Source organism: Erinaceus europaeus, chromosome 19 (assembly GCF_950295315.1).
Source record: "Erinaceus europaeus chromosome 19, mEriEur2.1, whole genome shotgun sequence".
In the NCBI taxonomy this organism is placed as follows: Eukaryota; Metazoa; Chordata; class Mammalia; order Eulipotyphla; family Erinaceidae; genus Erinaceus; species Erinaceus europaeus.
In genome coordinates this window covers 26,629,759-26,653,228 of record NC_080180.1, presented here as the reverse complement: position 1 = coordinate 26,653,228, position 23,470 = coordinate 26,629,759, and the positions used below count along the sequence as shown (strand labels likewise).

The 23,470-nt window shown below is 44.3% G+C and overlaps 1 protein-coding gene, 1 long non-coding RNA gene and 1 pseudogene across 2 annotated transcripts in view; 2 read left to right on the top strand and 1 right to left on the bottom strand.

Moving 5' to 3' along the window:
* Positions 1-23,470, top strand: part of LOC132534625 (uncharacterized) — a 156,037-nt gene that overhangs the window by 91,673 nt on the left and 40,894 nt on the right. The gene's annotated exons all lie outside the window — the stretch shown is intronic.
* Positions 1-23,470, bottom strand: part of LOC103127007 (cyclin-Q-like) — an 88,981-nt gene that overhangs the window by 26,400 nt on the left and 39,111 nt on the right. The window lies entirely within an intron of this gene.
* Positions 435-1,197, top strand: LOC103127005 (osteoclast-stimulating factor 1-like; annotated as a pseudogene).

Sequence of the window (23,470 nt, the reverse complement as noted above, 5' to 3'; positions counted from 1 at the left end):
GACAGTAGTACAGTGAAGTAAGCACACTTGGCACAAAGCCCAAGGACCAGCATAAGTATCCCCTTTTGAGGCCATGGTGCCTACACTTCCAGTAGGGGCTCGCTTCACAGGTGGTGAAGCAGGTTTGTAGGTATCTATCTTTCCCCTCCACTCTCAATTTCTCTGTGTTCTACCTGATATAAAAGACAGCAATAGAACAACAATAATAATAACAACAATGACAAAGATCAAAAACAATGGCATCAAAAAGTGAAAAAAACTACCTCCCAGGTGCAGTGGGTTCATACTGCTTGCACCTGAGCCCCAGCAATAACTATGGAGACAAAAAAAAAAAAAAAACCACACACACACACACGCAAAAATCCTGAAGTGGTGTTTTGCTGCTGCCTTGTGGACATGCTTAAGAATTTATCTGACTGGCTTTAGTGCCGGGTGTGCAGCGGTAGTGGGCACTTTGCAGCTTTCGTGTGCAGCCTCTCCGATCGGTGGCTCCAGGAAGCGACATGTCCAAGCCGCCTCCCAAACCAGCCAAACCAGGACAAGTTAAAGTATTCAGAGCTCTGTATACATTTGAACCCAGAACTCGAGATGAATTGTACTTTGAAGAAGGAGATATTATTTACATTACTGACATGAGTGACACCAATTCATGGAAAGGCACCTCCAAAGGAAGGACGGGATTAATCCCAAGCAACTATGGCTGAGCAAGCAGAATCCATCGACAATCCGCTGCATGAGGCTGCAAAGAGAGGCAACTTGAGCTGGCTGAGGGAGTGTCTGGACAACTGGGTTGGTGTGAATGGTTTGGACAAAGCAGAAAGCACTGCCTTGTACTGGGTTGTCATGGGGCCACAAAGATATCATGGAAATGCTATTTACTCAACCAAACATTGAACTGAACCAACAGAACAAGTTGGGGGACAGAGCACTGCATGCTGCCGCGTGGAAGGGCTATGCAGATATTGTCCAGCTGCTTCTGGCAAAAGGTGCTAGAATGGACTTAAGAAACAATGAGAAGAAGCTGGCCCTTGAAATGGCAACGAATGCATCCTGTGCATCTCTTCTGAAAAAGAAACAAGGAGCAGATGCAGTTCAAACGTTAAGCAATGTCGAGCCTATCTTGATGATGAAGACTCAGACTAATTTCCTCCCAGAGCTTCAAGAGTTAAACCTTCTGTTGCTTTTGCCATTCTAAACCCTGTCTTTGCCAGAAGAGTATTGGTAAGTATAAAAATAAATGTCTATATGAAACGTGGCAGTATTGCACTGTATTTGAGTAGAATGAGCAAGTGCATACTTCTCACATTCAGTTTGCCCACCAGTGGCTGGATACTTTGCATAAAGTACAGTTTTGTTTATCAGAGTAGGGCTAGGAGAGATTATTTCTATTTATCAAGCTAAAGAAATTTTTGAATTTTTTTCTTTTATAAATCATGATATTTTATTCTTTAAAGTTCTTTACCTCAAGGATTAGATATTTTGAATGGATTATTCAAGGGGGTGTATGCTGGGGTTGTGATGCTTGTCATAGTAATAAACCAAAAGATTTAACAGTAAAGTGTCAGCTATTCTGACAAAATAAACATGTTAAGAGACTTAAAAAAAAGAATGCCTCTGATCAATAAAAAGACTCAGTATCTTTAGATTATATATATATACATATACATATATATATATATATATATATATATATATATATATATATATATGTTTACATGGGACTGCATTTCAAAAACTTTACAAACAAACTGAAGGGTCAGGTGGCAGCACACCTGTCTAAATGCAGACACTACAATGCACAAGGACACTACAATGCACAAGGTTAAAGCCTTGCAGAAACCAGGTTCAAGCCTTGTGGAATCCGGGTGGGACCTGGGTTTGATCCTCATGGGGCCTGGGATTGAGCCTCTCAGTGTCTGGGTTCGACCATTGCAGGATCTGGGTTCAAATATCACAGGACCATTCTCCCTTGGAATTAGCAGTAACACTTGTGGCCAGAAGCCAAAAAAAGTCATCTGATAATTGGTAGAGAGTTGGCCTAGCTAATTAATATATTCTGAACACAAGATATTCATTATGCCATAGGAAAAGACAAAACAATGGCGTGAGAGTAATTTGTGCATTTCAACTCAAAATACACTGCACAAAATCACACAATAAACAAAATGCTGAGAAACAACCAGATGGGGAGCTGGGCAGTAGCACAATGAGGTAAGCACACTTGGCACAAAGCCCAAGGGCCAGCATAATGTTCCCAGTTTGAGCTACTGGCTCCTCACCTGCTGGGTGGGGTCAGTTCACAGGTGGTGAAGCAGGTTTGTAGGTGTCTATCTTTCTCTCCCCCCTCTGTCTTTGCCTCCTCTCTCAATTTCACTTAGTCCTAACCAATAGAAAAGACAGCAATAAGAACAACAACAATCATAACAATAAGAAAATCTGAGAACTTTTGTGTTTCCAGCAAGACAGAAACCAACCATTTGTGTCTGAGTGAGAAGGAGGAGGAAGGAGAAGTGGAATTGGAAGTTTGAGGAGAAGGATTTAGGCAATAGTCCTGCAAAGAAGCCTGTAATTGATTTAGACCAGAAAGGCAGAGCTTATAAATCTGAAGTTGCTTTGCTGTGATGACAGCAGTATTTTTTAATAACTAATCTCAAAACTGTGTCCATATCTCCACTGATATAACTGTATTTTGGGGAAGATCACCTCTGTTACATTTAACAACCTTTTTAATTATCAACCAGAACATTAGACTTGACATACCTTTAAAGTTTCTTTCGATTGTCTGAGGTGAAAACTGTCTTCTTTAGAATGCAATATGCTCTTTGTGGCACTTTAGAAAGGGTGAGTGTAAAACAAGGCTTAAGATTAATTGTGGGTCACTTACCAAGAATTAGCATATGTTTGCTGGTTCCCTAATAAGCTGAAAGTAAAATCAAGTGGCAAAGGGCATGGGAATAAAAAGAAAAAAACTAACAGGCTTGGTAAATAAGGACAAGGGGGAAACTGCCTTGAGCAGAAAACAAGCAACAACAAAAAGGAGTGGGTAACCATAGAAACACATTGGAGCCCATTAAAGTCAGAGCCACAAGGGGATGGGGTTCTTCTTCTTCTAGCATTTGCCCTTCTTCCCTAGCCAGTCAACAGCGTCAGGTTGAGCCTGATGTAAAGTTTCGAGACCTCCTTTGAATCTGGAGAGGTGGCAGTCGTTGACTATGTGGGTCATAGTCTGTCTGTAGCCGCAGTGGCAGTTCGGGTCGTCTCTGGCTCCCCAGCGATGGAACATAGGTGCACCGGCCATGGCCTGTTCGATAGCGATTGAGGAGGGCCCAATCATAACGTGCTAGGTCAAAGCCGGGTTGACACTTGCAGGGGTCTGTGATGAGGTGTTTGTTCTTTACCTCAGCTGACTGCCAACTCTGTTTCCAAGAGACTGGAACAGAGAAGTTCAGTGTAGGCATAGGGGACCAGATTGGGTGACGAGACGTCAAGCATTGGACAGGGATGGGGTTAAATCCTTGCAACACTTTTAGGGACCTGTAGCAAGAAAAATCAAAGTGGCCCATGACATACATAGTAACTCAATACTTGGGAGACAGAGTTAATCTGCATAGAGCAAAATGTGGGCAGGGTGAAATTAAAGTCAAACAACTAAAATAGGGGTGGAACAAAAAAAAACTGTAACACGTTGAGGCACCATTTTTGTAAATTAGCTTAAAAAGGGTTTAGGGGTGCTGGTGGCTGCTGCTTGCACATAAAAGACTTCACAGTGGTAGCTGCGAATGAATTGGTTTAAACAATACAAGGTTTATTAGGGTGAAAGAGGTAAAAGGCAAAATAAGCACTTATCATCAAGGCTTAAGTGTACGTACACTAGATCTATAAAGTCAGAATATCCATAGTTTAGTCCCACAAGATAAACAATTATAAGCTCTGAAAGGTTGCTCATGGTTGTAGATGAGTCTAAAATTTTACTGGCTAGTTGAGTCACACCAGTTCCCAGGAGAAGTAGACATGGTGGATGAGAGATGCCTGGAGCACCTCTGCCCAGGGACTTCTGACCAAGAGAAGAAGCCAGCTGTGGGCAAAGTGCGTGAGAGTCCCGGCTGGCTGTCCTTTTAATTTATGTACTTTTAATTTTTGCTTACCCACAAAAGCTTTGCACACCAGAAGTCTAGATCCACCTACAGTTCACCATCCACCTGCACAGATCATGGCATACTCTGTCAGCTTTCTGCCAAGGCTGACTCAGCACTATGTCGGGGCTTATGTCCATGGTCACTGGCATATTATGTCACCACAGTTCCTCACTTTTGATTATAGATGTGGATAAGGTGTACAGTCTGTACTAGCACAGGACACATAAGAAAGTCTTCAGTGATTCTAGGGTTACTACCCCTGTAAGCTCTGCCTTAACCCCCCTCCCCCAGAGTGCAGATACAATACCTAGGTATCAGATAAAGCTTTGTTAGCCTGAAGGCCTGTGGTCTGATATGTGTTTCTAACCCAGAAAAGGCTCAACACTCAGGGAAGCTCAGAAGAGAAACTTACAGAGGGGTCCCCAAGTTCAAGTAGCTCCTGGGTGGCAATCATGGCATATACAGGGTGTTGGAATGCTGCAATCCATGTGTCAGCTCATGTTCTTGTGAAGTGTTTGTGGATGAGAGGGACTTAACTGCTCAGCATAGGTCCAAGCAGGACCTGTGAATGAGAAACTCTAACAAACATACCCTATGCCTTAAGTTAATAATTTTATTTCAGTCACAAGGACTAGGCAAATTACCAGGCATCTGCTGGAGAAGAAATGGCTCTGTGCCTAACAGTAACACTTAGCAGCTATCTGATTAAATTATGTAGTACAAAATGTCAACTATATAAAGCTCCTTGTATTCTGTTCAGGTCTGAGAAATAGCCCTTCAAGGTTACATATGGCCTTCCACAATTACTCACCTAGAGGGGTAGTAAGGCATCATGCAAAATGCATGTTTAGAAGAAAGAAGCTTTAATCTAGAAACATATTTAGGGTAATACCTCAGCAGCAAAGGCAGAGAAAGTGTTCAAAAATATGGGTTGCTTTCTGCGCTACAGGTGGTATATATAAAGCCTGTAACAGTGTCCACAGACAAATGAATAAAATTTCAACTTAGCAAACTGAGAGATGTGTGAAACATCCATTTTTCAGAATCAACATTAACAAAGGAGACTGAGACAAACTCCCATAAAGGGAGGAGTCACGCCAGTCTAGGCACAAAGAATCCATGGTTTGTGCTAAATCAGAGACATATCCAATCATTTAACTAGAGCCTAGTACTCAGGTAAAAGGAGACTGGGAATTAATCACTGGTCAGTATATGTCATGTATTGGTCACTACCAATAATTCTAGAAGGTGTTTGAACTAGAGAGCACGGTAGCAAAACAACAGTAAAAGTTATGGGGAGAGGACACCAAAAAAAAAAAAAACAACACTGTGATTAGTTTCCATTCTCAATTTTGGGTAAAAGATGCAGGTGTGTATAACAGCCTAACACAATCAACAACAGCTTTAGGATAAACTTGTGTCAATATGTACATACATACATACATACATACCTCATACTCTAACAAATCACTTTCCTACAGAGAGACTAGAAGGTTAAAGACATAAGTTACACAGTTAAGCAATCTACTAAGATTCATGCCTGTGGTAATTGGCTATCCTAGAGTCATCCAATAGTCCTCATTACACTATGTGCTGGAGAGCCAGGGCCCTGCTTATTATTATCTGTCAGAGAATTATCTACTGTATAAGTTCTGGATGGAAAATGGATGGCCCAGTGAAAGCCTCTTTTGCACAGTGGGCATTTGGTTAAGGGAGGTTTTAAATATCTGTCATCTCCATATATTAAAAAAGGCCCTCATTATACATTTAAAACAAACATTGTTTTGCATTGGCTGTACTGAACCAGCCACATATATGTGGCCTGATTAAATGAAGCCATAACATGTACTTTATGCATTTGAGTGTGTACCTCAGTACATGTTTTGATCATTGTAGCAGTACTTTTATCTAGATCCTCAAGGGTCCCAAGAATTATTTTACACTCTTGGTTTGTGTTTTCATTGGCTACTTGCTGACTTTAAATTCTGGCTGCTTCTTTATTGTCTCCTTGCCTGCTGATAGCTACTTGGAACCTGTCCACAAATTTTCTCTGGGTTCTGGGTCTTCCTGAATAACAGAGATGTAAGACTGTACATGAGTGCTAAGTATCTAAGTGTTACTTATTCTGAATGCTGATTGCACAGCAAGGTACCTGTCATTTTTTCTACTCTTCCTATGTTCACTGGGAGAACTAAGGGCACTCTCACCCACTAACTGACTGGGTGAGATATCTCTGGGAACCTGATCTGACCAAACTTCATCTTCCATCTCAGTTCCTTCTCCTGTAGGGAACATGTTGGAAGAGCATCAAATTTAAGTCCTCTCTCAATAAGAATTTTTCTGGGTTTCTCTCTGGTAGTGGGCAAATCTGGGTCTATTATGGGTGAAGGTAAAGGAGGAAGAGTTAAGAAGGGGTTGAGTGAGTCACAGTAGGAAGAGGTGGTAGGAGTAAGAATGGGTTAAATGGTGTGGAGTCATAGGGGGTAGCCAGTTGAAGTGTATGTGGAAGGGGGGATGGTGACACAGGAAGGGGGCTGGAGGCTCTAGAGGCTGCATGGAGGAAACAGGGATCTGGGCTAAGCAATGGATTTCCATGGATCAAAGATTGTGGTGGTAGGGTGGTGTTTGGAATAGTGATACAGTATAGAAGTCAATATAAAAGGCAGATTAGATGATTTAGGCTCAGGAGAAAATGTGAGAACTTTTGGGTTTCTGGCAAGACAGAAACCAACCATTTGTGTCTGAGTGAGAAGGAGGAGGAAGGAGAAGTGGAATTGGAAGTTTGAGGAGAAGAAGGATTTAGGGAATAGTCCTGCAAAGAAGCCTGTAATTGATTATGATCAGAAATGCAGAGCTTATATATCTGAAGTTGTTTTACTGTAATGATACCAATATTTGTATAACTAATCTCAACACTGTGTCTATATCTCCAATGATATAACTGTATTTTGGGGAAGATCACCTCTATTATATTTAACAACTTTATTATTTTGGCCATAACACTGAATTTCACATATCTTTAAAGTTTGTTTAGACTCTCTGAGGTGAAAACTGTCTTCTTTAGAATGCAATATGCCCATTGTGGCACTTTAGATAGGGTAAAACAAGGCTTAAAATTAATTGTGGGTCACTTACCAAGAATTAGCATACGTTTGCTGGGTCCCTAATAAGCTAAAAGTAAAAATCAAGTGGCAAATGGCATGAGGATAAAAATAAGAAAAATTGGAGCTGGTCAGTAGTGCAGTGGGATAAGCTGACATGGCACATGCTCAAGGACCTGTGTAAGGATCCTGGTCAAACCTCTGGCACCCCAGCTGCAGCAGAATCCCTTTACCAGGGGTGAAGCAGGTCTGCAGGTACCTACCTTCTCTCTACCTCTCTGTCTTTCCCTCCTCTCTCCATTTCTCTCTGTCCTTATCCAACAAGGACAACAAGAGTAACTACAACAATAAAAGCAAGGGCAACATAAATAAGTAAATATTAAAAAATGAAAGAAAAAATTTACCAGGTATGATAAATATAAGTCAAAGAATAAACTGCCTTGAGCAGAAAAACAAACAACAAAAAAAATGGGTAACCATAGGAATACATTGGTACGCATTAAAGTCAGAGTAACATGGGTGTGAGGTCAAAACTTTGCAACACTTTTTGGGACCTGCAGCAGGAAAAATCAAAGTGCAACATCACATACATAATAACTCAATACCTGGGAGATAAAGTTAAACTGCATAGAGCAAAATGTGGGCAGGGTGAAATTAAAGTCAAACAACAACAATAGGGGTGGGGCAAAAAATCTGCAACTTATTGAGGCACCATTCGTTGTAAGTTACCTTAAAAAGAGGTTTGCAGGTGCTGGTGGCTGCTGCTTGTGCATAAAAGGACTCACAGCAAGAGGTAGGAACTGGTTTAAAAAATACAGGGTTTATTAGGGTGAAAGAGGTAAAAGGCAAAATAAGCACTTATCATCAAGGCTTAAGTGTACGTATGCTAGGTCTATAAAGTCGGAATATAGTTATACCAAAGTTTAGTCCCACAAGAGAAACAATTATAAGCTCTTAAAGGTTGCTCATGGCTGTAGAGAGGTCTAAAAGTTTACTGGCTAGCAGAGTCACATATATTCATTTTCCAGGGGAAGTAGACATGGCAAATGATGGATTCAAAGGGCAGGGGGGTGAAAAGAAAAGAAAAAAAAAAAAACAGGTCTGGTAAATAAAAGTCAAGGAAAAAAAGACTACCTTGAGCAGTAAAACAACAAAAAGGAGTGGGTAACCATAGAAACACTTTGAAGCCCATTAAAGTCAGAAACACATGGGACTGGGGTTAAAACTCTGAAACACTTTTTGGGACCTGCAACAGGAAAAATCAAAGTGGACCATTATATACATAGTGACTCAATACCTGGGAGATAAAATTAAACTGCATAGAGCAAAAAGTGGGCAGAGCAAAATTAAAGTCAAAGAACTAACATGGCATGGGACAGAAAAATTGCAACACGTTAAGGTGCCATTTGTTGCAAATTACCTTAAAAAGAAGTTTGGGGGTGCTGGGGAATGCTGTTTGCACATAAAATGGACTCAAAACGGGAGCTGGGAACTGGTTTAATCAATACAAGGCTTATTAAGGTGAAACGAGTAAAAGGCAAAATAAGCACTTATCAACAAGGTATAAGTGTATGCAAGGTGTATAAAGTCTGAATGTAGTTATCAAAATTTTAGTCACATAAGATAAACAATAACAAGCTCTGAAAGGTTGCTCATAGCTGTACAGGGGTCTAAAATTATACTGACTAGCCGAGTCAAAGGTCTTCAGTTCCCAGGAGAAGTAGACATGGAATCTGCGAGATGGATGCCTGGAGCACCTGCACGCAGATATTTCTGACGAGGAGAAGAAGCCAGCTGCAAGCAAAGAGCTTGAGAGTTCTGTCTGGCTGTTATTTTAAGTCTATTCAGCCTACCCACAATGCTTTGCACACCAGCACAGTCTGGATCCTCCTACAGTCCACCATGCACCTGTGCAAATCACTTCATACTCTGTCAGCTTTCTGTCACCAAGGCTGACATCAGCACTGTGTTGGGGCTTCCGTCCATGGTCACCAGCATATTGAGTCACCACAAAACCCAGTCCTGCAAGGTCCCAACCCAGACCCTGGGAGGCTGGAACCCATGCCAAGTGAGCCTCCAACCTGGACCCCTCTAGTTTTGAAACAGGGCTCCACAAGGCTTTAAACTGAGCCCCACAAGTCCCGAGTTTGTGCACTTAAGGCTCTAAACCTGGCCCCATGTGTCTTGAGTCAGGGTCCCACGAGGCTACAACCTGGTCCCGATGAGGCTTTTACTCAGGCCCCACGATACTGGAACCGGGGCCACGAGAACTCGAACCTGGTCCCTGGGATGTTCGAACCCAGGCCCCATGAGCCTAAAATCTGGGTCTGACAAGGCTTAAACCCAGGATCTGCTGTGGCTTAAATATGTATGGGTCCAATGAGGCCTGAACCCGAGCCCAGTGAGGCTTGATTCCTTGCCCTGCAAGGCTTGAACCCAAGCCATTCGAGGCTCGAACATGGGCCCCATGAGCCTCAAACTCGTGCACTACAAGGCTCAAATTCATCCCCCAAGGACTCAAATTTGGGACTCATGAAGCTGGATACCAGATAAAAAGAGGCTTGTACCCAGGCCCCATGAAACTGGAACCCAGGCCATACAACACTCGAACCTGGGCCTCTCGAGGTTCGAACACGGGTCCCTCAAGGCTTTAATCTAGCCCCATGAGGCTCAAATCCAGGACCCCCAAGGCTTGAACCAGGGCTATGCAAGGCTCTAATCCAGGACCTACGAAACTTGGAACTGGGCCGTGTGAAGCTCAAACCCAGGCCACGTGAGATTCAAACTAGGGCCTTGAGACTTTGGAACCCATGTCCTACAAGCCCCCAGCATGGGCACAGCGAGTCTGGAACCTGAGCCACATGAGCTCAAACATGGGCCACCCGAGCCTCAAACCCTGGCCCCACGAGCTTGGAACCTGGACCCCAAGAGGCTGGAAGCCCAGGCTGATGAGACTGGAACATGGGCCTTGAGGGATATCTGGTGTTTAGAATATATTAATTTAGCTAGGCCAATTCTCTACCACTTAAGGGATGACTCCTTTTGGCCTCTGGCCACAGGATTTAGTTCTTTAAATTCCACTGATGGGTATCTTATTTCCAGGCTTAAGTCTAACTGGCTTCTGTCCACAGGTTTTACTGCTAATTCCAATGGAGCCAGATAAAGCCAGCCTCAGTGGAGTCCTGCAAGAGTTGAACCCAGGCCCCACGAGTTTTAAACTTGGGTCTCGTGAATTTTGATTCTTGAAACCAGGTCTTGTGAGGCTTGAACGCAGGGCCATAGGCTCAATACTGGGTCCCACAAGTCTCAAACTAAACCAGACACTACCTGTCTCAAACCTGGGTCCCACAAGTCTCAAACTCAGATACTGAGATGCTCAAATCCTGTTCCATGATATTCGACACCAGCACACATGGCTCAAGCCCTGATTTTGAGATGATCAAACCTGAGCACCAAAAGCCTCGAATAGGGGTCTCGCAAGGCTCAAACCGATATGCCATGTCCTGTGAGACGCAAATCATGTCCTCTGAGACTCAACCTCGGGCTCAAAAGACTTGAAACCAGTCCCAAGAAGCTCAAACCTGGGTACCAAGATGCTCAAATCGCTTTCCATGAGACTCAACCTCAGGCAAAAGTAGCTTGAACTGTGGTTCCGAGAGTCTCGAACCATGGTCCTGAGAGGCACAAAACCGTGTTCCGCAAGGCTGGAACAAGGGTCACATGAAATTTGAACCTGTGAAGCTCAAATCAGGTCCGGAGAGACTTGACAATGGGCCCAATAGTCTAGAACCCTTGACCTGCGAGGTTCAAACCCGGGTCACTCGAGGCACAAACATGGATGCTGTGAGACTCAAATTGTGGCCCACAGGACTCGACCCTGGGCTTCCAATGCTTGAAACCGGGTGGAGAGAGGCTCGAGCACAGGTCCCTTGAAGCTCGGACATGGATGCCATGAGACTCAAAATGTGTCCCGTGAGACTAGACCCCAGGTTCACTATGCTTTAAATGGGTTCCGCAAGTCTCGAACTCGGATACCAATATGCTCAAATCACATTCCATGATACTCGACCCCGGGCACACGTGGCTCCAAATCAGGTACTGAAAGGCTCAAACCCAGGTCCCGCGATCCTCAAAAGCAGATGCCATGAGACTTAAATTGTGTCCCGTGGGACTCGACCCCAAGCCACAAGGCTTGAACCCAGGCGTCGAGAGGCTCCAATCCAGGTATAGCGAGGCTCAAATCAAGTACCGCAAGAGATGACCCGGACCCAGGGGGCTCGAACCCGGGCCCCGAGAGGCTTAAACCCAGGTCCCACGAGACTCGAATACAGATGCTATGAGACACAAATCGTGTCCCCTGAGACTCGACTGCGGTTTCACTAGGCTCAAAACGGGGTCTCATGAGTCTCAAACTCGAATACGGAGATGCTCAAATTGCATTCCCTGATGCTCGACCCCGGGGAACACGTGGCTCGAACCCAGGTTCAGGGGGGTTGGAAACCACATCCTGCGATGCTCAAACCCGGATGATGACAGACTCAAATTGTGTTCTGCAAGACTTGACCCTGGGCCCACAATGCTCAAACCCGGGTCCCAAGAGGCTTGAATCCAGGTCATGCGAGGCTCGAATCCACCTATCCCATGAGGTTTGAACCCGTGTCTCAAAAGGCTCGATCCCTGGTACCATGAAGCTCAAATCAGGTCTGGCAACACTGACTTGACTCCAGCCCCAATAGGCTAGAACACATGACCTGTGAGGCTCCATCCCAGGTCTCGCATTCCGTGATACTCGACCCCAGGCATACGTGGCTCAAACCCAGTTTCCGAGTGGCTCGAACCCAGTTCTCGTGAGACTCAAATTGTGTCCCATGAGACTCGACCCCAGGTTACTAGGCTCGAAACGGGTCCCATGAGACTCGAACTTGGATACCAAGATGCTCAAATTACATTCCATGATACTGACCCTGGGAACACCTGGCTCCAAACCGGATTCCGAGAGGCTCGAAACCAGGTCCTATGATGCTCAAACCCGAAGGCAGTGAGACTCAAATTGTGACCTGTGGGACTCGACCTTAGGTTCACCAGGCTCGAAATGGGGTCCCACGAGTCTCGAACTCGGATACTGAGATGCTCAAATTGCATGCTGTGATACTCAACCCCGGGCACACATGGCTCAAACTCGGGTTTCTATACGCTCAAACCAGGGCCCAAGAGGCTTGAACCTGGGTCCCATGAGGTTCGAACACGTGTCTTAAAAGGCGCGAACTCGGGTACTGTGAAGTTCAAATCAAGTCTGGCGAGACTCGACCACGGGCCCAATATGATAGAACCCATGACCTGCGAGGCTCGATCCCACATCCTGAGATGCTCGAATCGGGTCCTGTGAGACCGACCCAGAGCTCACCGTGCTCGAAACTGGGTCCTGCGAGACTGCAACTTGGGTACCAATTTCTGCAAACATGACCTCCCATAGCTCCTGTCTGCCCCCCCCCACACACACACACACTGCCTGTGCTCCATAGGCCACTCTCCTTGGCCAGTGCCTCCAGGGCACTTGCCCCAAGGAGCCTCAGTCCAGTTCTGGTGCTGCCCTCTTGTGGACACTCAGCAGAATGCAGCTGAGTGCAGGTATTCACAAGCTCCCAGTACAGTCTTCCCAAAGAGAGCCCATCCATTTGGAAAGCCAAAGGGAAGATCCCCACACACCACAAGAAAGAACTCAGGTCTGGGGGGACATATGTAAAATGCAAACCTTGACATACATGGGGCACAATTCCTGAGTTCTCCACATTCGACAAAAGCTCTAATCAACTATGGGATTTGCTGCCACCATGTGGACACACCGCAGAATGCAGCTGAGCACCCCATGCCACTCCCAATCCAGTCTTTACAGAAAATTACACACAATTACTGATGATCTCACTTTAAATTTCTACACTGATAGTTCTTACAATTACTTGTTCTTTGGCCAAACATATGGAAAAAAACTTCTAATTACATTTTTCATTTAATTTATCTTATTCCCCTACTTCTTTGGTCTGTAATTATGTACCTTAGATTCCACATTATTTTGCTATGTACCGTGAAAAATTTAGTGGGGGACGGAGTGCATAAAAAATGTTGATACGGGGCAGGGGTAGATAGAATAATAGTTATGCAAAGAGATTCTCATGCCTTAGGCTCCAAAGTCCCAGGTTCAATCCCCTGCACCACCACAAGCCAGTGCTGAGCAGTGCTCTGGTAAAAAAAAAAAAAAATTGAAAAAAAATGTTGAGACAGAGTTGTGTAGCATTGTTTCCCCCAGGAAATTCAATTTAGAAACCACTTAGTTGCACATGATGGTATTTGCACTTTACCTAGTGTGCCTAATGTCTCTTTCTCCATATATATATATATATATATATATATATATATATGAATACATCTTTAAAAACTAGAAAAAAAGAAAATTACACACAGCATATGGATATAATGGGAACAAAGAGAGGATCACCTGGGATAATGAACAACAGTATTCAGAATCCAATGTACCATTCATACTTCCATAAGCTCTTGTGCAGTGGAAACTTCCTTTGTCATAGCACACCCCACTCCCTGTAAGAAACTGAGGCAGGAATAAAGAGACACCAGTAATAATCAACAATCACACACACACACACACACACACACACACACACACACATTTTTCCCTGAAATAACATTGATTGGACTTGTTGTATTGCACCACAGTAAAATGTCAAACTTTCTTGGGTGGAGGGGGGAGTGTTAAGTTTCAAGAATATGAAGGCAGAGAAGTGCCTAGATAGTTAGATAGTTAAATGGAAAATGAAGGGAGCCTCAGTGGAGGGGCACCTGGTTGAGCCAGGTTCAGTTCAGGTTGTGCCAGGGTTCAGTTTTGAGACACTTGTCACCACTTACACAGCCAGAGAAATACTTGGCCTATGGCAAATCAGAGCTGCAGCTGTCTCTCTTGCTCTCTTTCTGCGTGGACCATGCCCTCTCAATTTCTGACTGTCTCCTTCTCATAAATAAGAAAATTTAAAACAATTTACAGGAATACAGGGAATGTGAGAGTTATTACCCCTGTGCCCAATGTTACATTTGACCCTTGATGGTAAAGACTTAATCCCCCAATAAACAACAGTGAACTATTGAGGTTAATTAAAAAACATTTTAAGTGAAATAGTAAGAATTCTTTAGAGCCATGCTATTCACATCCATTGTGCATTGGAATTAGTATCTTGAACAATCTAAGACTGTGTAGTATTTGTGACAGAAAATGCATTGTTCTTCAAGTGTTCCCTTCAATTATAAATCAAAATGACCAAGCAGAAGAAAATTCTCCCCATGGGATATCTGACTAAATAAGTAAATATGCAAATAAAAAGGGAAGATCTAGGAAGGATATTGAAGAACCATTAAAAGATGAAAATGAGAAGCAGACTAGATTATGGAAGAATCATCTAGACAGACTGCTGATAAAGTGAGGGCTGCTTCAAAAGTTCCCTGACACTAGAGTGTTCTTGGAAATTAAGATTTCTGGAGAATGAAAACAAATGCATACCTATTGAACCTTATAGCTAGAAAAGAAAGAAGCAAGTTCTTTACAATGATCCTTACAATAAAGATGCTGATAGAAATGCTATTTGAAATGCTCCTGGATTTCTATTATTTATAATTGTAGTGAATATTGGTCCAAGTATGTGGCAATTATTTATGAAAAAGGAGTCTGGTACAGGTTTGGTAATTTTGAGTTAAGATCAAATACATGGGTCAACAATTCTAAAAATGACACACATAAATATACATTTACAAGCTCAGTGAGTTAGCATATATATGGTCTGTGAATTTGCAGGTGTAATTGCCAGTCTCTCTACTCCTGCATGCTTCTCAGGGAATTATACATATATATTTCTGAGAGAGATGCAGGCATTGATATGAGGAGACAAAATATGGCTTGTACCAGAAAGACTTAAATACAAGGCTGAAGATCCAGTACCTGAGGTGTATTGGCCAATATTATAAGCCAGAGCTCAACAGTGCTCTGGAAACTCTCTCTGTATATCTGGGCCTATCAGTAAAATAAGTATAAGTAAAATATAAATGAGTGGAGACAGAAGAGTGAGAGCATTTGTGAGAGAGACAGACAATGTAGGAGAAGAAGAAATTGAGGCTGAAAGATACCATAGTACCAAAACACTCTGCAATGCTTTAATTCATGACAAGTTCAAAACTGGGTTGTAGAGATTGTAAGGCATCAGCTCTCATGCCCATAGACCCCAAGACCTACACTAGGTTTTGCCATATGATGTACTCCCAGGCCTGGACGTGTGTGTGTCTGTGTGTGTGTGTGTGTGTGTGTGTGTGTGTGTGTCTGTGTGTGTGTGTGTGCTCAGAGCTCATCTATACTAGTCTCACAGCATGGCTGCTAGGTAATCACCCTCAGCAGCAACCTACCTACCGACAACCCAGCTTGTCAGGGGCAGGCCAGTTAACTCAGATTCTGGCTAAGCAGGAATGCATATGGAAACAGACAGTCATGTCTGACTCTCCAGTGTTCCCACTTCAATCCCCTGCCTTACTATCATCCAGACACCGTCACCCACCAAGGGAAGCTGGGGAACCCCTCAGAATTCAAGGGCATGACCATTGACAGTTATGTTTGGCTTCCTGCTCTGCCTCCAGACTCTCAGGGCAACAGACTACAAGCCCACAAAGCACCTAAGCAGACCTGTGATTTCTACATGCATGGGAACTCTGTTTGACCAAACAACAGTGGATGAAGCTGGCCCCTTTCATCTACCCTTTGGGTTCTTCTAAGAAAATTGCTCCCATGGCCTCTCACAGCCCTGACAGATAGTATTCAGGTGTCCACACATCATACTCAGAGAGATTCCCAAAAGGGGGCATGCAGGAGTCTCCCAGGCAAAGTCGCTCTGTGTGCAGAAACCAGAAGCTCTCCAGGCCCTTGCTATGGAAAGACAAAAGGAAAATGTGTGTGTCCATTGGCTGAGTGAGTCAGGAGCTTCCAGTGGAAATCACAGCCCCACCCCTCACCTGAGCACCTGGCTGCTGCTAACAATGGCAATTGGAAACATCTGTTACAGCATGGGCCCTCAGGAGATACTCAGGACTCCCTCCAGGAGTCTGCAGACTGGCTGACCTCTTGACCCCAGCTTACTGCCCCAGAGCTGTGCTCCTAGTTTGGTGGGATAGGACTCGGTGGCCAAAAAGAGCAAGAGGTAAGTATATGATTTGTCAGGGGTAGTTTGTGCTAAGAGAACTTCCAAGAGTGAAAAGAGGAATATGAATGGCTCTGTGAGATGTCTCTCATGACTGTGGCTCAGAAAGGCCAGGTCAATCCCCATTACCACCATAATCCTGAGCTGTGCATTTCTCTACGTAAAAAAAAAAATTGTTCAGACATCTACATATTATATATGTTACACTGATGTAATATTTTTCTACAATGCATTCGATATGACTGTAGGAACTGAGCAAAAAGTAATCAATGTAAGATTACTATAATAATGAGACAAATGAACCTAGTCTCAGGCTACGTAAGGGTCAAGTAGGCAATTATATGACAGGCCTGTCCCTGAGGAAGAAACCAATTCTCAGGAGTTAAAGCTGTAAACAGAGAATTCGGGGAGTCGGGAAGGCAGGAGATATATCCAAGGACAGACTCTGAGAAAACAGTCCAGGAGCCTAGGGTCCAGAGAAGGAAATAGCTTTGAGGTCAAAAAGACCTCCTCCCCTTCCCTGCACTTGGGGACCATAGATAACTACTGTTGTAAAACTGACATTGTGTAGCTAAACCCTTTCATGTAGTCTGTTATCTGAAATGTATATATATACTAGTAGGACTTGGGTACGGGGTCAATTACCAGAGAGCTGGTGTGGCAACCCCTCGGTAACTCAACCCTAGCTGGCTAGAATAAAGGCTCTTTGCTTTTACATCACCTCAGTCTCTTGGTGCTTCCTTAGATTTGCCGCCCAACAGTGACATTCAAAAAATTGATTGCGAAAAACTTGAGAGAAACTGCATCAAAAAAATTGTCAAAAGTAATAATATCTCCAAATCATTAGCTATATGCAGCTCCTAAAGGACTGAGCAAAAAAGTCTCAAGAAGGAACTCATCCAGGAAAGTTTCTACCTGGACATGCACAACAACAAGCTTCCTTGTCTGGCAACACACACAGGAGCTGGTAGTTCCCAGTGAAAGTCTCAGGGCAAAAACTTCTCCATCTCAGTGTCTTTACATCTAAAAAGGAGAAAAGTGATCAAGGGCCATGGAGACGGACAATGGTGACAATATTCAGTAGTAATCCATTATGTGCCAATTTTTGCACAAAATCACCTGTGTCACAGTGATTCTGTGGTTCTCTCTCTCTTCCTCACATACACACACAGACACACACACATCCATCCACACACGCACAGGCACAGGCACAAACAGTGGACAGCCTCTGCAAGGACCAGCCCTGAGGGCCCTGGGCTGAACTCTGCTTCACACTTTCTGGTAGCATGCCCAGACTTTTAAGGCCATCTCTGGGCTCCCATTGGCAGGCTTCCTTCAGAAGGCCTGCCCACAGTACACCACCTAGGCTCTGATAGGCCAGAGGCCTAGGACATGCCCAGAAACCCTGCCAGCAAACTCATTGGCCAGTGTCCTTGGGCACGCCCAGGAGGGTCAGGGTGCCTAGTCAGTGATTTGCCAGTGGTCTTGAGCACCACACAGCAGGCCCTGCCCGCATTCTCATTGGACAGCCTCTGGAAGGCCCACCCATGAGCCACATCCTCTCAACTCTGATTGGCCTATGACAGAGACACGCCCCCAGCCACCATCTCTTGGCTACCACTGGAGGGTGGCTCTGAGGTGCACCTTCTGATAGTCCAGTTCCCAGGGTATGCCCAGGAAGGTCACCCCCTCCTTGCCTATGAATGGCCAGTCCCCTGAGCTCTGCCACAAGGCCTGGCACAGTAGCTCATTGGACAGCCTCCAGAGGGCTCACCCCACAGGCACTTCTGCTGGACCCTTCTTCTTCTAGCGTTTGCCCTTCTTCCGTAGCCAGTCAACAGCATCAGGTTGAGCCTGATGTAAAGTTTCGAAACCTCCTTTGAATCTGGAGAGGTATCAGTCGTTGACTATGTGGGACCCTGATTGGCCAACATCCAGAGACATGCCCCCCAGAGCAGGCACCTGGGCTCTCAGTGGCAGGCTGCTCTCTCAGGCCTGCCCTCACAATTCCTCCTCTGTTCTGATTGGCCAGCTCTTGGTTCACACCCCTGAAGGCAATGTTCCTTTTCTCTGATAGGCCAGCTGTCTCTATGAATAACCACTCGGCAGGCACTCCACTCACTCATGCTTATTGGGCATGGGCTTTTAAGCCCGCCCCAAGGGAAATTCTGCTATGCTCTGAAGGCCCTGTCTCTGCAAACACGGCCCCCACAGATCCTGTCTAGGCCAACCCTCCAGACATTGTCTGTGCTAGAGAGGCCATGATCTTGGGGCACACCCAGAAACATTGTCCCCACTCTCCTTGGCCAATGCCTCCAGGGCACTTGCCCAGAGGAGCCTCAGTCCCACTCTGGTGCTGCCCTCTTGTGGACACTCAGCAGAATGCAGCTGAGCACAGGGATTCACAAGCTCCCAGTAGAGACTTCCCAGGCAAAGAGAGAAACCTCATCCACTTGCAGAGCCAAATGGGGGATTCCCCCTCCCACCCCACAGGAAGGAACAGCTGTCTAGTGCACTCTATGTGAATTTCAAACCTTGATGTCCACAGGCCACAAATCCCGAGTTCTCCTCATTCCACAAAAATCACTACACTCAACTATGGGATTTGCTTCCACCTTGTGGACACACCACAAAATGTAGCTGAGCCCCCCACGCCACTCCCAATCCAGTCTTCACAGAAAATTGCACACACTTATTGATGATCTCATTTTTAATTTATATACTGATAGTTCTTACTATTTCTCCATCTTTGGCCAAGTTTATGGAAAAAAATTCTAATTATGCTTTTTTTCTTTTAATTTAGCTTACTCTTCTACTTCTTTGGTCTGTAATTATGTACCTTAGATTCCACTTTATTTTGGTATGTACCATGAAATATTTAGCAGGGGATGGAGCAAAGAAAAAATGTTGAGTAAGAATTGCATAGAATTGCTTCCCCCAGAAATTCAATTTAGAAACCACTTATTTGCACATGAAGCTATTGCACTTTATGTAGTGTGCCTAGTCTCTCTCTCTCTCTCTCTCAATCTGCATCTATATAATAGTGATAAATACATATTTTAAAAAAAGAGGAAAAGAGTTACACAGAGCATATGGATATAATGGGAAAAAACAAAGTGAGGATTACCTGGGATAATGAACAACAGAATTCAGAATCCAATGTACCATTCATACTTGCATAAGCACTTGTTCAGTGGAAACTTCCTTTGTCATAGCACACTCCACTCCAAAGAACCTGAGGCAAGGAATAAAGATACACCAGTAATAATCAACAATCACACACACACACACACACACACACATTTTCTCTAAATAACTTCAATTGGACTTGCTGTATTGCACCCTAGTAAAATGTCAAACTTTCATAGGTGGAGGGGGGTGCTAAGAACCCTTTGGGTTCTGCTAAGAAAATTGCTCCTGTGGCCTCTCACAGCCCCGACAGTGTCCAGGTGTCCACACATCATACTCAGAGAGATTACCAGAAGGGGGCATGCAGGAGTCTCATATGCAAAGTCGCTCTGTGTGCAGAAACCAGAAGCTCCCTGGGCCCTTGCTATGAAAAGACAAAAGGAAGTTGTGTGCCTCCATTGGCTGAGCCAGGAGCTTCCATTTGTGATCACAGCTCCACCACTCACCTGAGTTCCTGGCTTCTGTATACCAATGCAATTTGAAAAATCTGTTACAGCTTTGGCCAGGAGGAGATACTCAGGAAGCCATCCAGCAGCCTGCAGGCCAGGTGACCACCTGACCCCCTGTTTTTTGAAGCCCACTCTCTGGATAATGCCTACACACTGATAGGCCAGGCTGTTTTTGCACACCCCAAAATCCTGCCAGCAATCTCATTGGCCAGTGCTCTTAGGGCACTGCCCACAAGCCTCAGTCCTGCTCTTTTTCTGCCCTCTCGTGGACACACAGCAGAATGCAGCTTAGCACAAGAAGTCATAATTTCCTAATGGAGAATTCCCAGACCAATGGAGAAACCTTTTCTACTTGCAAAAAAATGTGGGGTCATCACACTTGAGAGGAAAGAGCAGATGGTTTGGGAATCCTACGGGAATTTCACAGCTTCACATCAACGAGTCATGAATCCTGAACTTCCTAATTCCACAAAATTTCTCCACACAACAGCAGGGTTTGCTGCTGCCTTGTGGACACAGCATGATGCAACTCAGCTCCCATACAGCAACTCCCAATGGAGTCTTCCCAGAAAATGTCAGAAAGCATGGGAATGGGAAGAGCCAAGTTGGGGATTGCCTAGTGGAAAGAACAGCAGTTTCCTGAGTCCAGAGTGCCATTCATATATGCAGAATTGCTTGTGCAGAGTGAACTTGCTTTGTCATGGCATAACCCAGGTTCAAGACAATGCTTAGCACTCCTAAGAGGAAATGTGTTGTGCACCAAAAGAAACAGTCAATTTGGAATCAATAGCATCCCAACAGAAAGAAAAATGCTTCACATGTGATGTCTGACCAAAAAAGTGGGCAGGATCTAAGAAGAATTTCTACAAAAAAATAATAGAAGTACAGAGAGCCCAAATTCTGGCAGACACATCTAGACTGACTGCTGGTAAAGACTACTTCAAAAATTCCCTGGCCCTGGAGTATTCATGGAAATCAGGATTTCTGGAGAATGAAATCAAATGTGTGTCTAAAGAACAGTAGACTAGCAAAGAAAGAGGCAAGAGATGTGCAGTGATGGATACAATTAGGGTGATAATGGCAACACTGAATCCAGAAAAAAAAAATGTTCCTTTTGTTTCATGTGTAGTGAATCCTGGTCTAGGTGCATGGCCAAGTGCTTATGCAATGGGAGTCTGGTGAATATACAATAAATCTGAATTAAGACCATATATATTGCTCAGTAATTCTTAACTTGCAGTATATATATATATATATATATATATATATATTCAGTGAATCTTGTTTGTGAAGTGTCAGGTTGGATTTCCAGCCCCTCTAGGCCTGACTGCTCTGGGTGCTCTTTTCCCCTTTGCAATATAATGTGTGTGTGTGTGTGTGTGTGTGTGTATGTATATATAATATTTATTACAAATTCTGAAAGAGGTTAAGATGCATCTGGGGAGACAGCATAATCCTTGTGCCAATTCCTTCCAAGGCTGAGGCTCCAGAACCCCAGTTGCAATCACCAGCACAACAAGCCAGAGCTCAGCAGTGCTCTGGTAAAACTCCCTTTGTGTATCTGAGCCTGTCAAGAAATCAGTGTATGAGTAAATATTAATGAGAGGTGACAGAGTGAGAGAGACAGGGAGAGACACACAGAGAGAAGTAGAAGAGGAGAGAAAAGCAGAAATAGAGGCTGGAAGAGACCATAGCACCCAAACCTCCTGCAAAGCTACAGTTAGTAACAGGTTCACACCTGTGCCTCCATTGGCAGAGTCAGGAGCTTGCAGTGGATATTGCAGCCCCATCCCTCACCTGAGTGTCTGGCTGCTTCTAACAAAGGCAATGGAAAAACCTGTTACAGCTTGGGCCCTGAGAACATACTCAGGAATCCCTCCACGAGTCAGCAGGCTGGCTGACCTTCTGGCCCTATGTCTGTGGCCCACAGTTGTGCTCCTAATTTCATAGTCCTTCTGTCTATAGACTGGAATATTGCCTGGAAAGAAGGAACTTCATATTTCTAAACCTCTTGGACTTCATGATGCACTTGGACAGATGTTTCACATCAGAAGTCATGGAAAACAAAATTCTATTTCTGAACCCCGGAATCTTCCCCTTTCGCATGGAAATGTTGACAGTGGTGTGGTCATCAGTGTTATAAAACCTTCAAACTTGACAGACATAAGGAGAACGAACACAGTGCTTAGGTGAGACATAGTTTCACAGCTCTCTACCTGTTCTGAGAGTACATGATGCTCTAATGGGATAAATACACTAGGAAGGAAAGACAGGATGGCTGGCTCTAAGCTGAATGTCAGCTCCAGGGCCTCGGAGAATAGGGGCACAAGGGACATGAACTGTAGCACCTGGAGACTCATCCCTGGAACGTGCAGAGGTAAAAGGGTCTCTATTCTCTGAAATATGCAGTAAACATAATAGTGAATGATAAAAAAGCAAAGAAATGGAAATGTCAACATTTTGAAAAGTGAGTTCATCATGCAGGTACTGACCTCCAGTAATAGCCATGCTAGCAATAAAGTAAAACAATTAGAGAAGGAAAGAGAGAGAGAGAGATCCAAAGATGTTGGCCCTGTATTGATCAGTGCTAGAGCACAGAACATGGACCCTATGTGCCCTGAACACTTACTCAGAATGACTTTGTATTTTTTTTTACAAAGCGTAACATTTAGAATATCTATGACAGCCCCTCTGAGAAGCAACACTTGTGATGCAGGACACCCCCAATCTACCGTCACCTGTCGACATCTGAAACAGTCTTTGTGAGGGGCTGGGTGGTGGCGCACCTGGTTGTAAACACTTGTTACTATTCACAATAACCCAGGTTCGAGGCCCCGGTCTTCACGGGCAGGGGGAAAGCTTTGTGAGTAGTGAAGCAAGGCTGCAGGTGTCCCTCTGTCTCTCTCCTGTTCTCTCCCTTCCCACTTGATTTCTGGCTGTCTCTATCCTATAAATAAATAAGGGTAATTTTATTTAAAAAAGAGAGAAAGAAACAGTCTTAGTGATGCTCCATCCAAGAGATCAAGGCTAGTTAACTTCATCTTCCCATTCCAGCCAAAGGCATTCTGGTGCAGGTTCCTGTACACAGTCTATCTCTTCTCTTATTTAAACTTTTTTGACTGACCCTGAGGAAAATAGGGTGAGAGAGATAGAGGAGAGACAATGAGGAGAGATGTCATGTGATGGGTGGTTGCTTAAGACAGTTTTTGAAAGTGTTAGGATGAATAACAATCACTCCATGTGAGGTCTCTCATGCCTGAGTCTCAGAACAGCCAAGTCAATCAATCCCTGTCACCACCACAATCCACAGATGTGCAGTGCTCTAGCTCATATATATATTTTTTTTTTCAGAC